The sequence below is a fragment of the Chiloscyllium punctatum genome, chromosome 23 (genome assembly GCF_047496795.1).
Source record: "Chiloscyllium punctatum isolate Juve2018m chromosome 23, sChiPun1.3, whole genome shotgun sequence".
In the NCBI taxonomy this organism is placed as follows: domain Eukaryota; kingdom Metazoa; phylum Chordata; class Chondrichthyes; order Orectolobiformes; family Hemiscylliidae; genus Chiloscyllium; species Chiloscyllium punctatum.
In genome coordinates this window covers 33,550,344-33,566,455 of record NC_092761.1, presented here as the reverse complement: position 1 = coordinate 33,566,455, position 16,112 = coordinate 33,550,344, and the positions used below count along the sequence as shown (strand labels likewise).

General features: G+C 42.6%; 1 non-coding gene across 1 annotated transcript; it reads left to right on the top strand.

Moving 5' to 3' along the window:
• Positions 1–4,450: 4,450 nt before the first annotated feature.
• Positions 4,451–4,532, top strand: trnas-gcu (transfer RNA serine (anticodon GCU)). Its single transcript has one exon. It is a non-coding gene; the product is annotated as a tRNA-Ser (tRNA).
• The last annotated feature ends 11,580 nt before the right edge of the window (positions 4,533–16,112 follow it).

The window sequence follows — 16,112 nt, the reverse complement described above, 5'->3', positions numbered from 1 at the left end:
GTTGGGATGGTGTGAGATTAAGAAATGGAAGGCTTGCAGACTTCTGTCATTGCAGATGGATTTGTACAGGGACTGGATGACCATGGTGAATATGGCGTGTTGAGGGCCAGGGAAACGAAATTCTTGAAGGAGGTGAAGTGCATAGGCGTGTCACGAATGTAAGTGGGCATTTCCGGAACTGGGGAGAGAGGATTGTGTCGAGGTAGAAAGAGATTATTCGGATGGGATAGGCGCAGGATAAGACAATAGGTCGACTGGGGCAGTCAGGTTTTTGAATCTTAGGAAGGAGGTAGAATTGTGGAGTGCGCAGTTCCCGCACAATGAGGTTGAAGGTTGTGGATGGGAGGTGCCCAGAGGTGAGAAGATTGTGGATAGTCTGGGAGATGATGGTTTGGTAAGGGGAGGAGAGTTTGTGATCGTGGTCTGTAGGAGGAGGTGCCTGCGAGTTGGCACCTGGCTTCAGCTTTGTTCATCTGCCCGACTCACAAGCCTAATTTCTGATGAATGGCTTATACCTAAATCGTCCATTCTCCTGCTCCTCGGATGTTGCCTGACCTGCTGTGCATTTCCAGTACAATACGCTCCACTCATTCATTATTACTGTCTCATTTCACACTACCAGGTCCGAGCTGTCTGTTTGATTCTAATGAGCACTGTTCTCCTGAACTGCGACAAAATCTGCCAATCTGAAACAAAAACAGAAATTGCTGTAAAATCACAGGTGTGCAGGCAGCATCTGTGCAGATGAATCACAGTTAACGTTTCACATCCATTGGGTCCGTCTCTCCACAGATGCTGCCAGACGTCCTGAAATATTCCAGCAACGTCTGTTTTTGTTTGATTTTCAACATCAGCAATTTTTTCGTTTTTGTTTTCTTGTTTTCTGCCAAATATGATTTGGCTAAAGATTATATTAAATGTTTTAAATATGACTACGATGGAATGGCCAGATCCACCAGCCGGCTCCTTTTATTTGGTTCACGTGACCAATGCCTTTCCACTTGGTCACCGCGCCCTACAGAGGCACTGCATATAAATTGACAAAATTGTGGCATTCTCTCGGATTGGTAATCAGGAGCGAGATTGATTGAAATTATTGAAAACTTAGGATAAACAGTTAAAATACGGGATATAAAACGGGAAAATGAAAGGGAAAGAGAGAACGGCGAATGATAGTTTTTTGACAAAACTGAAATATAATTGCTCAAGAATCAGAAAGTGCTTTCATTCACAAACATACCATAATATGGAATTTATGGGACAACCAATGCAAGTAGATCTTAGCAAAATCTTAGTTTTAAAGTCTTGCTGCAACTGTTTCGGTTATAATGAACGCACACATGGGATTCAGTGCTGTAATGATCTCCTAAAATGGAAAAGGAAATCCTTGCCTTCGAGGATACGTGGAGAATGTTCACTGATTCATCCCAATAATGGCAGGACTGTCGTCTGGATGCGTATGAGTAAAATCTTTTAATGTTCCATGGAGCTTCGAATGAGTGGTGAAGGGAATGTCTCCATTCACAAATTAATCGTTCAGTAGAATTCAGTATAGGGACCCATGAAATGATGAACAAATTGAATAAGAACATGGACATACGATACACAATAGGTACGACCATTACTATATGAAAACTGTTGATTTCAGATCCACGGTGGCCTTTGGTGATGGCATTTACTGTCCAGAACCAGTCTGCACTGGAATGACGGGAGACACACTATGAAGTATTTGAACTTCAGTCACCTTTAGAAATAGCTGAGATGGACTCAGGACACGGGGATATAGAGATGTTGGCCTTACAAACCTTTCAGACATTCCGTGGAAGAATAAAGGAAGTGATAGATAATTTTCGTCTCCATGGAGACGATGTTCATGAACTGGATAGATAGTAATTAACCTTATTGGAGTTTATAAATAGAGACGTCGTATTTAAAAAGCAAAGAGTTCATAGTGTAACTGTAAAATCTTTAGGTCACACTCAGTGGAAGCATTGTGTGTAATCCTTATCCTCATTCTCCACCAAAAGCATGTAAAGAAGTGAGAAAGGGCACAGACGCTGTTTCCTGGATAGCAAGATATTAGAAAGCCAAGTGACGTTGTTTACTAAGACATAAGAATATCAGAAAAGATACAACCGGTTTCATCGGGATGATAGAAAGAATGACGGAGTTTATTCACGAGATTTGGAAATGCTGGAGCAAAAACACGCAAGTTTGATGTAAACAAATGAGATTTTCACATATCGCGAGGTTTGAATGAGTAAATCGGGGAAAGTTCCTCTTTCGAGTGAATCAATAACTATCGTTTGAGCTTGAAAACCATTAGGGAATGATTAAGAAAAGTTTGGATGAGAGTTTCTTCCACTCAATAGAGTTATTTTAATCGTGAACGACTTTACAGAAGTAAAACGTAGAAGCTGACTTCAGAGTGGTTTAAAAGGTACACGAACAAACGTACAAGGAGAGAATTTACCATTGAGTGAAAGTCAGTATGGTTGCGTAACAATTTCGAATTTGTTGACTTCAGACACAAAGATATTTCACGAACACGTACAACTGAATAAGACTGAGTATAACAAGTTCATGGATTGGTAAGGTGTGGCGTATTATTCAAGGTGAAACTCGGTAAATGGAGCTGATGTCCTAAAATAACTGCAGACAGAAGTTATATCCTAATGACTAGGAATTGAATCGTCACTTGGAGATGCAACACCTACTTTAAAGATTTGACCACATTCACATGATGTTATGTACATTTCGTACATTCTTAACTCCACCCAAGAAATCCACCAAGGAGAATGGGTCCTTTTGTATTGTTCACCCTCTGTACTTCTCTGCAGCACGCCAGTTATGATAAAATATGCTCGCACCAAAATTCAGTTCAATACAATATTCAAACGGTCCTATGTGATTTCTTTTTTTATTATTGCAACAACCTTTGTGAGTTTGTAACAAACTGTGTAACATGAAACCAGTTCAACATCTATTTTCCCAGAATTTAAAGTAGTGCACATGGGAAACGTTATCCATCTGGTGAAAAATCACCTTCCGCTCTATCTCCACATATGTTTCTTCACGTTTTAGATCCTTGCAGTATGTTTGTTGATCAAGGAGTCATTATCCAGAAGAGGTAGTTTCTCAATCCACAAACACGGGTATTATCCCATAAACTGGGCTTTGCTCAATATCACCGTACCCCTCAACACGACGACAAATTAAAGCTGCTCCATGTGAGGCTCAAAATTAAAACTTCGGCACAGCACAGCCCACTATACTGGAACAGAGATACCGTGTACTGGTCACCTTCAGCACAGGAGCAACACATTAATGCTTACCTCCACATTCCTGGTTTTACCTTAACGTTTGGGAAACCGCGTTTCTCTGATTCATGGCTAGTAAACGGGGATAATATGATCATCTTAACCAGTGGTTCTGTCCCCGAGTGAGGAAAGTGGTGAGGTACTCATTGCAAAGATGAAATGTACAATTTCATCTTTTGCCTTCATTAACTCATGAGCTTTTTATTTTGTTTTGCATCTGTAGAAATCTTAAAATCTTCATCTTGAACAGACTCAATGACAGATCTCCATTGTGTCTCTGGCATCAAATTTCATAGTGCAAACTCCCTCTGAATTCTTCCACCGCATTCCGCTGTTTGGGAAGTGTTCCTGTTGTGGGAAATGCACTACCCCGTGTGTCACGTGCTGCTCCCAGCATGCGCTCTGGCACTGCACTCATTTTCCTTCTGACACTTGCTCACTGTGTTGCTGTGATCATACAGTGACTTGGTGTCGCACGCCCAGGAAAATGATACACATCAAGGTTTTTGTATTGTTGAGTTCAATTGTCAGTTTAGCCTTATTTTGGATTTTGAAAGTGTCTGTTCTGTACACAAGTGCGTGTCAAAAACATCTGAGCGGAAGTTAGGTCTTCGGAATAATGATATTGAGCACTATGCACTCTCCTCCAGTCTGGAAAACAATTCCTCACAGGCTATCTAATAGACAATAGACAGCAGGTGCAGGAGTAGGCCATTCTGCCCTTCGAGCCAGCACCACCATTCATTATGATCATGGCTGAACATCCTCAATCTGTATCCTATTCCTGCCTTATTCCCATAACCCTTGAATCCACTATCCTTAAGAGCTCTATCCAACTCTTTATTGAAAGAACACCTCCTGCTGTCTCGGGTTCTTCATTCCGTTGACTTCAAATTTCACAGAATTCAACTGACCTTGTTACATAGTCATTTCCTCATTTTTGTTCAGATCAATGTGTGCACAGTGTGACAGTGGGAGTGCACTTGCCCCACAACCCAGGGGTCAGACCATAGTCTTGGAACCGGACTGTGTTGTTTCTCATTTCACCAACACCAGGGAGAAATATCTGCTGCTCTGCATAATTTACGAAATTCAATTATGCATAAGGTCATAGCCTTCCGAGTATCTGTGACGAGGTGGCCGAGTGGTTAAGGCGATGGACTGCTAATCCATTGTGCTCTGCACGCGTGGGTTCGAATCCCACTCTCGTCGCTGTCATCAACGGCTTTCAATGGTGCGGTTTTCAGCTGTCGCATTGAAACTGGAACTCCAATGGTCAGTTTATATGCTTTGTCGCTATTGCAAAATCTCAAGGAATAGTTTGTGCCGTTTGACTAAACTGCATTGAAATGTAGTTTGCTCTGGATAATGAAAAGAAACGCGTTTTCCTTTTTCATTTCAAGCTGCTGTGAACGTTTTTTCGTAAGAAAGATATCCAGGAAAATCAAATAACGAGAGCTGCGAAGTGCATGTTTATGCAAAGGGATTCTTAATGAATATTTTCTCAGATGAAATCTGGAACAAGTTGAGTAGAAGTAATTCATCCTGGTGAGAAGAGCACAGCGAAACACCACAAAATAATGGAGATATTTCAAAGGGGCAGGGTGTGGGTTTAGGGGCACTGAGAACTGGGTGTAAATGCACAGTGGAGAATTGCCGCTGTGGGTGCCGTGCCTGGGCACGGAGAGACTTACACATTGGTCTCGCCCTCGCCCCTTGCTCTCGCCATTGATGAATGCTGGACAGAAGGCACAGATAAACACAAGATGTGGGAAGTAAGCTCCTTCTCGTTATGCACACACTGGATGCATCACATTGAACTATGAACAACTGGAGAAATCAGCATGTTACCTTTAGGGAGTGAAACTAAACTGTGGATCAATAACCGCAGATTCATGCAACATAAACATGAAAAATGATTTAAAATGTAGGGTGTAGGGTTGCTCACTGAGCTGTAACTTTGATATCCAGACGTTTCATTACTTGGCTAGGTAACATCATCATCAGTGGCGACCTCCAATTGAAGCAAAGCTGTTGTCTCCTGCTTTCTATTTATATTTTTCTCCTCGATGGGGTTCCTGGGGTTTGTGGTGATGTCATTTCCTGTTCGTTTTCTTAGGGGTTGATAGATGGTATCTAGATCTAAGTGTTTGTTTATGGCATTGTGGTTGAAGTGCCAGGCCTCTAGGAATTCTCTGGCATATCTTTGCTTAGCCTGTTCCAGGATAGATGTGTTGTCCTAGTCGAAATAGTGGTATTTCTAATCCGTATGTAGGGCTACGAAGGAGAGAAGGTCGTGTCTTTTTGTGGCTAGCTGGTGTTCGTATATCCTGGTGGCTAACTTTCTTCCTGTTTGTCTTACATAGTGTTGGTGGCAGTCATTGCATGGAACTTTGTAGATGACGTTGGTTTTGTCCATAGGTTGAACTGTGTCTTTTAAGTTAGCTTTTGTTTGAGAGTGTTGGTCGGTTTGTGTAATACTAGGATTCCGAGTGGTCTGAATAGTCTGGCTGTCATTTCTGAAACTTCTTTGATGTATGGTAAGGTGGTTAGGGTTTCTGGCTGTGTTTGGTCTGCTTGTCGTGGTTTGTTCTTGAGGAATCTGCGAACTGTATTTTTGAGTATCTGTTCTTCTCGAATACGTTGAATTGGTGGTTCTCCTCTGTTTTCCGAAGTTCGTCTGTGCTGCAGTGTGTGGTGGCTCGTTGGAATAGTGTTCTGATACAGCTTCGTTTGTGTGTGTTGGGATGGTTGCTGGTGTAGTTAAGTATTTGGTCAGTGTTTGTTGGTTTTCTGTATACATAGGTTTGTAGTTCTCCGTTGTCCTTTCTTTCTACTGTGACGTTCAGGAATGCGAGTTTGTTGTCGGTTTCTTCCTCCTTGGTGAGCTTTATGCCTGTGAAGGTGTTGTTGATGATGTCAAATGTCTCTTCTATCTTGTTTTGTTTTGTGATTACAAAGGTGTCATCTACGTAGCGGACCCAGATTTTTGGTTTGATTGTTGGTAAGGGTGTTTGTTCTAGTCTTTGCATAACCGCCTCTGCTATGAATCCTGATACCGGAGATCTCATGGGTGTGCTGTTGGATTGTTTGTAGATATGTTGTTGAAAGTGAAGTCGGTGGTGAGGTACAGGTCCACGAGCTTCATTATGTTTTCGTTGGTAATGTGATTGATGGTTGTTGGTGCGTCTGTGATGGTCTCTTCTAAAAGTGTGGTAAATGTTTCCTTTGCCAGGTCGATGTTGATGAAGGTGAACAGTGCTGTTATGTCGAATGAGATCGTTGCTTCTTCTTCCTCTATTTTGGTGTTTTTGATGATTTTTCGGAACTCCTGGGTGGAGTGGATGGAGTGCTGTGACTCTTCTATGAGGCATTCAGTCTTGCGTGTAGTCCTTTGGCCCGTCTGTAAGTTGGTGTTCCGGGTAATGAGACTATGGGTCTGAGGGGGGCCTCCTGGTTTATGGATTCTTGGTAGTCCGATTCGACTTGGGAAACACCTTGATCCTGGGACAGTCAAAGCCAAGACATGCCAGAAAATTCCCAAAGGCCTGGCACTCCAACCACAACGCCATAAACAAGCACATAGATCTACATGCCATCTATCAACCCCGCAGAAAACAAACCGGAAATGACATCACCACAAACCGCAGGAACCCCATCCAGGAGAAAGATATAAATAGAAAGCAAGAGACAACAGCTTCCCTTCACATGGAGGTCGCCACTCATGGTGTTACCTAGCCAGGTAATGAAACGTCTGGATATCATACCTACAGCTCAGCGAGCAAACCTACACCTTAAACCTCAACCTGAGTTACAAACCATCACAATCCTTGCGATTTAAAGTGTCTATACGCATATCAGTAATAGACTTTTTGATATAATACCCGTCTGGTTGAAAGAAGAAGACACCACATTTCAAGATGGATGACAACGTTACCAATGTTGTTTTGAAATTGAGATCTTTTTGATCATTTTACGCAGTGAACAAGTTCATTTTAAATAATGCAAACTACATACTCTCACCTGGAATAAAAATGTGTTTTGAATACAAACATTGTCCTTGTTAACTCGCAGTTACTCAACATGAAAAATAGGATGTAATTTTTATTAAGCAAACATCAATTAGCACCATTATCTTACTTCGGATGGACTGCAGTATGCACATGCGAAATAAGGTTTAAGAAAGAATGACTTTTGGAAATAATGATTCGGTGGTGACTAAAAATAATATTCGGTTCTCATGATGTGGTTATTCCACCATTGGTCCAGTGGTGGGGATGTTCAGTGTGCAGTATTTCTATGATGGTATAGAAGTATGTGAGGTGCCAGGGATGGGAGCTCCCACTTCATTTGGAGCAGCGTCTTTTGACGTGGACCAGAGAGCATTGTGACATCAGTCTGGGAGTTCCAACTACTCTTGGAGCAGCTTCAGTTGACATGGAGCAGCAGGGAGCATTGGAACATCCGAATGCAAGATCTAACCTCATTTGGAGCAGCTTCAGTTGACATGGAGCAAGGAGCTTTGCGAGATCCGTCTGGGAGTTCCACTCTCAACTGGAGCAGCTTTTAATGACATGTAGCAGCAGGGAGCATTGGGACATCAGAGTGATACATCCAACCTCAACTGGACTGCTTCTATTGATATGGAGGAGGGAACATTGGGACATCAGAGTGATACATCCAACCTCAACTGGACTGCTTCAGACTGGGAGCTCCAACCTCACAAGGATCAGCGTTTAATGACATATAGCAGCTGGGAGCATTGGGACATCAGAGTGGTAGGTCTAGCCTGAGCTGCACCACTTCTACTAACATGGAGCAAGGAGCATTGGGACATCAGACTGGGAGCTCCAACCACACAAGGACCAGCTTTTAGTGACATGTAACAGCTGGGAGCATTGGGACATCAGAGTGGTAGGTCTAAACTCAACTGCACCACTGGTAATGACATGGAACAGTGAGCATTGGGACATCAAACTGGGAGCTCCAACTTCAAGTAAAGCAGCTTCTATTGACATGGAGCAGCAAGGAACATTGTAACGTCAGGTTGGGAGCTCCAACATCACCTGGAGAAGCTTGTATTTACATGGAAGAGGAGGGAGCATTGGGATATTAGGCTGGGGGAAAGGATATTCAACTATTTTAATCTAAAGTAAAATATGTTTCGACACCTCATATGTTAATTGATTTATGAAGAATCTTTCCCGGGAAAATAATTAATTCTTTAGATAGTAAAGACAAGTCCTGCAAATATTCAACTCAGGAAAACGCATTGGTACAGAGAGAAATGGGAGTGATGCTTCCAGTTTTTGTCTTTTCATTTCTGGCCGACTCTGCGCTGGATTACGTCATCGGAAGGACGTTTTCACTCATTTCCTGCAAATTCTGACAGGTCATTAACGATATCTAAATATAAAAATTAATGGGAATATGCGATGTTATGATTAGGCTGGAGTTTACCTCAAATTATGGTGAAAACGCAGAAAAGTCAGTTGCAATTTCCAAGATCAGCAGTGACCTCATTGATTGGCTGATCAGATTGTGAATGCTCGTTGTTTTGCGGCCAAATTAAAGTGAATCATGATGGTGATTATCTTTGTTCTTTGTTCACCTTGTGACTGTTACTGTTATTGCTCATGTCCTTGTTAACACCAGAGCTCTGCAGCGTGTAAATTCTCGGCTGTGCATCTGGCCATTGGTGCAACCATTCGAAGAGCTGGCTCCGGATCAGGCAGTTGTAAGTTCGTCTTTTACTTTGCACAAGCGCATTGTGGAGATTCATCACAAATCCAACCTAATCACTTTTGTTATGCTGTTGTGGATAATATTTGAAATTTTCATCTCCACGAAAGAAAGTTCTTTCACTGTCTTCGATCAGTTAAACATTACCAAGAGCTATCAGAGTAAAAATCAAACAGCACCAGATTGTATCGAACAGAGTTATTTGGAAGCACCAGTGTTCCATGCACTGCTTCGTCATCAGGTGTTTGTCAACTGTTGGAATCTAAAATGGCTTTGTGTGATTATTAAATGTATCCACCCCAGTCCAACACCAACACCTCCAAGTCATGGGTACCGTCAAAACCACGAACGGATCGGTTAAAGTCCAGATGATCTTCCAAAAGATCACGCATATTGACACACACACCAAGTTTCTGCAGAAAAACACCCACTTGATGAAGGAGCGGCTCTCCTAAAGCTAGTGCTTCCAAATAAACCTGCTGGACTCTGCCCTGATATTGTGTAATTTTTAACTTTGTCTACTCAACTCAAACACTGGCACTTCCATATCATAGACAACATCAGTCATGTCCCAGCGCTGTCAGAGAAGGCAATCCTGGAATAGCCCAATACATTGCTCATGGGTACGTTTCGTTTTCAGAAACCAAAGCACTTAGTCGCTGCAGCACCGATGGATGAAAAGCACACAAAAGAAATAGCTGAGACTCAGTTTTGACATTATTTTGAAATTCTTTGGAAAGTGGAATCAGAGGAGAATGAAGGATTAACTGTCTGACTATGCAGAGAGAGGGAAGGCACTTTTCCCTTCTTTGATGAGCTGGGGTATTGACTGATCTAAGGCATGTAACAGATTCCTGGTAGAGCTGCGCTCTCTGCATCAGGAACAAGAACTCCTGATTTCCTGAACGGTAATGAAACCCAGGGCACTCAGTTAAAGCGCTGAATACTAACCACTAGACCACCAGGGATGAGGGCAGAAGTTGTTGCACCGTTTCTTCATAACTCAGTTTTTGGAATTATGTCACTGCAGATATGTTTCCCCTCAAAAACGATTGAATTATCGAGTGTTTACAGCACAGAAATGGGTCCCTTCATCTCATTTCCCAGCACTTGGTCTGTAACCTTGTGAACTCTGACGTTTCACCTGAATACTAATTTCTCTGGTACGTTTTAATCTCGTAAAACGCAATAAGTGGGATTAAAGATTGAGATGGGAACTGAACCCCATTTTTACCCATAGACTGAAGCACGCAGACACATTTCCCCAAGTGTGACACAGGCCTCGGGAGAAAACAAGGAGAAAGTAAGATTTCACCGACTGGTCTGATGTTGTCCCGTTTCAGAGTTCAACACTAATGTCTGGTTACAGCAAAGAAAGGAAGCATTCAGCCCCTCCCGTCCCAGTGTTCTTTGCCCATTGTTTCCCCATTACTCTGTAGTTTATACTGCCTCACCTCGTTCTTGCTGCCAAACTTGATCACTGCTCACGCCCGCTATTTCCTGTCCTGCCAAACGGTTTGCCTCAAGTTCTTGGAATGAAAAACAGGAATCGCCTATTTCAAGCACTTTTCTAATTTACAAGGACAGTTTTATCACCACTGAGCAAGCACATTGCCAGCTCAGAGAGAAGGTCTCATTCGTTAGAAACTGAAATACAAAGATGATTGGATATCCTCAGTATTGTAAACCAAACAACAACACCGGAATAGGGCCGAGGGGATCACGCACAGAAGGATGGGAGAATAGAATGGCGAATCTCATGGTGTCCAGGGTGATTTTAACAGAAATCTTCCCTGGTAGTATAGTGATGAGGATTCAGTGATTTCACTGTCATGGCTTGTTAAAGGTTAACGTTTACAGTAATCAATATGAAATACTGCCTGATATTTCGAAGCAGAATGATGTTGTGCAGCAGAAGGAATCGTTTCCCTGCATGACCTAATAAGAGAGCTCAGAAGAGCCAGGAGGAGACATGAGAGCCAGGAGGATACATTAGAAGTTGTTGGCGGATAGGATCAGGGTTAACCCTAAGGCTTTCCACAGGTATGTCAGGAATAAAAGAATGACGGGAGTTATATTAGGGCCAATCAAGAATAATAGTGGAAAGTTGTGTGTGGAGTCAGAGGAGACATGGGAAACACTAAATAAATATTTTTCGACAGTGTTCACTATATAAAATGAAAATGTTGGCGAGGAAGATACAGAGATACTTGCATCTAGACTCGAAGAAATTGAGGTTCACAGGGAAGAGGTATTAGAAATACTGTAGAGTGTAAAAATTGACAAGTCCTCTGGGCCAGATGGGATCTATCCTAGAATCCTCTGGGAAGCAAAGGAAGAGATTGCCGAGCCTGTGCCATTGATCTAGAAATCATCATTATCTACAGGAATAGTGCCTGAGGACTGGAGGATTGCAAATGTGGTTCCCTTGTTCAAGAAGGGTTTTAGAGACAACCCTGGTAATTACAGACCAGTGAGTCTCACTTCAGTTGTTGGTAAAGCGTTGGAAAAGATTATAAGAGATAGGATTTATAATCATCTAGAAAAGAATAACCTGGTCAGGGACAGTCAGCATGGTTTTGTAAAGGTCGTGCCTAACGAATCTTATGAGTTTTTTTGACAAAGTGACCAAACAGGTCGATGAGAGTAAGCAGGTTGATGTTCTGTATATGGATTTCAGCAAGGTGTTCGATAAGATTCCCACAGTAGGCTATTATACAAAATGTGGAGGAATGGGATTGTGGGAGACATAGCAGTTTGAATCAGTAATTGGCTCGCTCAAAGAAAACAGAGTGTTGTAGTTGATGCAACATGTTAATCTTGGTGTCCAGTTACTAGCGGCATTCCGCAAGGGTCGATGTTGGGTCCAGGGCTATTCGTCATTTTTATAAATGACCTGGATGAGGGCTTATAAGGGTGGGTTAGTAAATTTGCGGGCAACACTATGGTCGGTGGAGTTGTGGATAGTGACGAAGGATGTAGTAGGTTGCAGAGAGACATAGATAGGATGCAGAGCTGGGCTGAGAGGTGGCAAATTGAGTTTAATGTGGACAAGTGTGAGGTGACACACTTTGGACAGAGTAATTGGAATGCAAAGTACTGGGCTAATGGTAAGATTCTTGGGAGTGCACATGAGCAGAGAGATCTCGGTGTCAATGTACACACATCCCTGAAAGTTGCCACCTAGATTGACAGGGTTGTTAAGAAGGAAAACAGTGTTTTGGCCTTTATTAATAGAGGGATTGAGTTCTGGAATCAGAAGGTTATGCTGCAGTTGTACAAAGATCTGGTACGGCCACATTTGAAGTATTGTCAACAGTTCTGGTCCCGCATTATAAGAAGGATGTTGACGCTTTGGAAAGAGTGCAGAAGGGATTTTCTAGCCTGTTGCCTGGTATGGAAGGAATGTATTATGAGGGAAGACTGAGGGCCTTGAGGCTGTCCTCGTTGGAGAGAAGACTGAGAGGTGACTTAATAGAGACATACAAGATAATCAGAGGTTTAGATAGGGTGGACAGGGAGAGTTTCTTTCCAAGTTTGGGGACGGCAAACACGAGGGTCACAACTTTAAAGTGAGGGGAGAAAGGTATAAGACAGATGTCAGAGGTAGTTTCTTTACTCAGAGAGTAGTTAGGACATGGAATGCTTTGCCTGTAACGGTGGTCGATTCGCCAAGATTAAGTGCATTTAAGTCGTCATTGGAGAGGCATATGGACGTACATGGAATAGTGTAATGGGATGGGCTTTAGATTAGTATGACAGGGCTGCGCAACATCGATGGCCGAAGGGCCTGTACTGCATTCTGATGTTCTATGTTCTATATGCTGCAGTTCCAAATCAGCAATGTCATTGGCAATTGCCTGACGTTCAATCAGTTTAAAACAAGAACGGAGGGGTCGTCAGGAAAACGGAAGGGGAATAGTGGTTTGTGAAAGTTAACTACATGCCTCGTGGAGCCAGGTTCAATGTAGATAATGAATATCGGTTTTCCTGTTTACCTTGGTATACTGATCACTTCGGATCAATTACCCAATATTGTCTATCCTTTGTGTGCTGTTCTTTGTACATTTCACCTCGGTTCAGTGCTCCGGGGGACCAGGCTTTTTTTAAATTTGGCACGTTTTACTCAGGTCTGTTTTGCAGCTTCATATTAAGGCCAACAAGTTTAGGAACAAATACTCACCGTTCAGACCACCAAGTCTGTTCCACTATTGAATGGTTTCACATCTGATCTGATAACCTTGAACTGCACTTTCTTGCCTTTTGCCATAACGCTTGATGTCTTTGCTGTTTGAAGATCTGCCGATCTCAGCCTCATTACACCTAATGACATTTCCTCAACCGCCGTCTGCTACAAGAAAGTCCACTGATCCAGAACTGTCTGAGAGAATAAATGCTTCTTCATCTCTATTTTAATTGTGAGATCCGCATTCTAATACAAAGTTAAAAATCGCACAACACCAGGTCATAGTCCAACAGGTTTAATGGAAGCAATAGCATTTGGAGAGCTGCTCCTTCATCAGGTGGCTGTGGAGTACACAGTGGTAAGGTACAGAATTTATAGCGAAAGGTTACAGTGTAATGTCACTGAAATTATACATTGGAAAAATACCTTGATTGCTTGTTAAGTCTTCCATTTGTTAGAATGACTATGTTAGGTTCATTTCTTTCTTATGTAAATCGAAAAACTTTCTTTTGACAGTTACATTCTCAGGTGGGCTTTACCAATTAGTGTCAGCACAGATAATATGTTGAAGGTGCTCGTCCCTGTGTGCTGCGTCCATGCCATAATGTTTAGACTGATGCTCATCTAAACAAAAACCAACACGCTGCAGGCAAGAATGCCTTAAGACATGGTACATTGGTGAAGCTGAGCAGAGGCTACAACAATGGAACGGACGCTGCACATCAATCAACCGACAGGTGTTCCCCTTCCCAGTTAGAGAACACTTCAGTGATCCAGGACATTCGAACTCGGATCTTCGGGTGACAACCCTCCAAGGCGGTCTTCGGAACAGGCAGCAGCTAAAAGTGCCCCCGCAGACTGGTACCCATGGTCATTGGGTTCATGTCACAGTACAGGTGATCCTATTGCCCTATCTACAAACAGAGACCCTCCGACACTAGTGCGCGCGCGCACACACACACACACGTCTGTGGGGTGAATTTGTACTTGCAGAGTTACATTGTACTTTGCTCAAAACTGCATGAATCCATGTAAGTCTCTGGTAACTCATTTTTATAAATTAGAATCAGTCTAAATATTATGGAACAGACAGCAGCACAGGGGGGCAGACACCAGTTGTTAAACATCACCTGAGAATGAAACTTTAAAATAAAAAAGCTTTGCACTTTACATATGAAAGACGTGAAGCTCACATGGTCATTCTAACAGATCGGAGACTTAGCAAACAATCAAGGTATTTTTCAATGCACAATTTCAGTTACGACACTATCCGAGTGAATCTCTCCTGCAACTCTCCCAGTGCGACTCATCCCTGGACAATTCTAGCAATGAGCCGAATGAACATATTTCTATTCTGTAACAGCATCGGGGGTGGCGCTGCCGCATTTATTGTCTTCCGGTTTGGAGTCACGTGGACGCCAGACCAGATAAGGACGGTAGTTTCCTTCCCTCAAGGACGTCAGTGAAACACATGGGTTTTTCATACAACATATTCTTAATTCTAGGCATTTATTGCATTCACAAACTATCATCGTCGTGGCGTGGTGAGAATCCAACCCTTCTCCCCAGAATATTACCTGGCTTTGATGTGTTAACAATCCAGCGATAATACCACTAGGCTATCGCAGAAAGCCCTCACGGGGGATCTTTTCCAATAGAGTCTCTTTTCCCAAATTATTCCTTATGCCCTTTTATTGAGCCTCACACTCCAATAATCTCTTGTCCATGTCAGTAAAAGCTGCTAAAAGAGAATTGATGTCACAGCCAAGCTATCCCAACGGATCGAATGATTTGAAGGTGCCAATGAAGAGATTGGGGCAACAGTGAGTGCAACGGCACAGACTGGATGGGATCAACGTGAAAGTGTATGTGAGATTTTGCAATGCCTCAGTCAAATGGGACGCGAGACGGAAAAGAGAGTTAGGGAGAGTGCGAGGGAGAGACATCTTCGAGAACTTTTGGCTTAAAATCATGATACATGAAACGCAGAAATATCAGAGAACAAAATTCTATGGAAAACCGATCATCACCTCGGAGAATATTATCTTGTAAAAACGATTAATTTCTGACCGTGTTTCACCAAAAGTAAAACTTTGAGAGAACTGACTGCCATGATGTGGATTCTAGCCGAGGTCGCTGCAATCGCAACATAAAATTCGAACTACTAAACGGTTACAGCATTCCACATAGCACGCTTGCAAACTGCAACCTGTATGGTAGCAGAGGAAATGTCAGGAAGAATGTACAATATCAGGACATAGCGACAGGCATGTGGGAAAGCAGAATGAACCGAATCTTTAACTTTAGCGTCCCCAGAGACTGTGGAGTTTCCATGAATGAGCGTACAGGAGAATGGGATTAATGAAACTCTCCAAACTCTTGGGAGATTGCAGAATATTGTTGAAACGTATGCTTCAATATAATTATATTTGAACATCGGCTACTTCATCACTTTCCCCACACAAGGCAGGACCAATTGCTGCATGAAATCACACATAATCCTAGTTCCAGAACCGGAATCAGAGAAACTGTATGAAGCATGCACGAAGATCCAATTGGAAACTGGGATGGAATGACAGGAGAGAGGCGCATGTATTTCCGAGGTTGGGACAGCTCCTGCTCAAAAGCGGGGCGGAAGGGAATACTTGCCCCCATTTATAATATTATGACCATAAACAACACATGTTGCTGAGACAGCCGATTGGCGCATCCAAAGAGTGTGGAGACTTTAACTTTGGGATGGCAAGGTTCGAAATTTCATTTTCCCATTTGGATCATTGGTTTTGACAATGGCATCTGCTTTTGTTCTCATCAGCTCAGAATCAGCTTCTTGTTCCCAATAAATACTGCAACCAGGAGAAGGT